Here is a 2,186-nt window from a genome sequence, read left to right on the forward strand (position 1 = left end):
GGTTTGCTGCCCTGGCTTAGATCACATAGAGCCAAATACCATCTCTAGTCTTTGACTTCAATCCAAATATTCTTCTCGGTCATGATTATGACTAAAGGGAAATCAAGGGTTCATAGAAATATTAAATACTTATAATAACATTAAAACTTGTTTAGAAATTAGTATTTTTTGAGATTTAAAGAAACTTCCAGTTTTACTATATTAGAAGGCTTCTTTTATTGTATGTGGTCTATTTTTTTATTAAAAGTTCAGGCCATGAAAGGTTAAGTGTGTTTCCCTTCAAAGGAAATTCCATTATCAGAGTTAGAATTGAAAGTAAAGGCTGGGCGCCATGGCTTACGCCTGTAATCCCAACACTTTGAGAGGCTGAGACAGGAGGATCACAAGGTCAAGAGATCGAGACCATCCTGGCCAAGATAATGAAACCTCATCTCTACTAAAAATACAAAAATTAGTCAGGCATGGTGACGTGCACCTGTAGTCGCAGCTACTCAGGAGGCTGAGGCAGAAGAATCGCTTGGACTCGGGAGGCAGAGGTTGCAGTGAGCCGAGATCATGCCCAGCCTGGCAACAAAGTGAGACTCCGTCTCAAAAATATAATCCGTTTGAGTAATAATCAGGTAACAAACAACTGATAATTTGCCAGGTAATTTAAGTGATGCTTGGTGATCAGCTTGTAGACGGTAACTCTATTTATATCTGCAGACTGAACAGGTGCAGCCTTTTGCCAAGTCTACCCAACAAGGCAGCCAGCTTTGTATTTTAAAAAGCAGAGTTGGGTCAGGCACAGTGGCTCATGCCTGTAATCCCAGCACTTTGGGAGGCTGAGGTGGGTGGATCACAAGTTCAGGGGTTCCAGACCAGCCTGGCCAAGATGGTAAAACCCATCTCCACTAAAAATACAAAAATTAGTCAGGCATGGTGGCAGGCACCTGTAGCCCCAGTTACTCGGGAGGCTGAGGCAGGAGAATCACTTGAACCCGGGAGGCGGAGGTTGCAGTGAGCCGAGATCACACCACTGCACTCCAGCCTGGGCAACAAGAGTGAAATTCCATCTTATTAAAAAAAAAAGCAGAGTTCACAAATGTGACTAAATGACTAAATGCAGTCTCTGACCTAGTTGGCCCGCACAGTATTTTTTTTAAAAGTCAAAATTAAGTAAAATCCATAGTTCCAGCTGCTCTCAGAAAAATTCCAAAGACCTTGCGATACTAGGCCCGAATTCTGCCATACAACACAAAATAATGGTTGTTCCCTTTAAAATGGTCCCATCTTGCAAACATGAAGCTAAGTTTCACTTACTGTTTCATGGCTGTTTTTCTTTTAGGAATGTGTCTTTTTACATCTTTAGCATGAGGACTTCTGTGGATTAAGAAAAATGAGTATTAATCTGTGCAAACGCCTAACCCTCTGTACTTCACCTGTCAGACTTTGGAGTTTGTGACTTCTGATGACATTACTACCTCTACAGCCCTCTCAAGTAGTGGCTATTTTCTCTCCCACACTTAGTATACCACTGTGCCTGGAGGCAGAGTAGATTTCCTTGTCCTCATTGCTGCTGCTCATCCATTCTCCTCTGCTTCTTCCATTAAAAACATGTCATCAGTTACCTGGGTACTTGTTGCAGTCTTCTAGTATATAGTCCCCTCAATTCCCCTTTGTTCCTTTCAGATCTTAGTTCCCATCTCACTCTCTTACCACCACCACAGTTGTACTTCTTGGTGACAGATACAAAGATGATCCTTCCAGCTTCATGGCCTTGGAGTTCACTGGATCTCTCCTTTGATAATTTTGTCTTCTGCTTTGCCTCACCTGCAATTTTGGTGGTAACCTTGAACTTACTACCAATAACTGAAATATTATATGAACTCAGACACCCTACTCTCCAATCACTGACCCCTTTCCAGCTCAGTCTCTTTAGGACCCCATCTCCAGTGATCCTTTGACCCCCACATGGAACTTCTGTTCATTGATAACATCACTTTTCACATCTCTCACCCCTCTCAAGTAGCCTCTTTTCCTTAAGCAGCTTACTTGGCCAGTCATCATCACATGCATACATCCTTAACTCCCTTGCTCCTCTATCTCATACTCACAGAGCTTAGCCTCAACTTGATTAAATCCAACTGTTTGCTTATTCCATGCCTGCACATGTGCAACAGAAGAGCAACTTTTTTTTTTTTTTT

This window comes from Piliocolobus tephrosceles, chromosome 13 (assembly GCF_002776525.5).
Source record: "Piliocolobus tephrosceles isolate RC106 chromosome 13, ASM277652v3, whole genome shotgun sequence".
NCBI lineage: Eukaryota > Metazoa > Chordata > Mammalia > Primates > Cercopithecidae > Piliocolobus > Piliocolobus tephrosceles.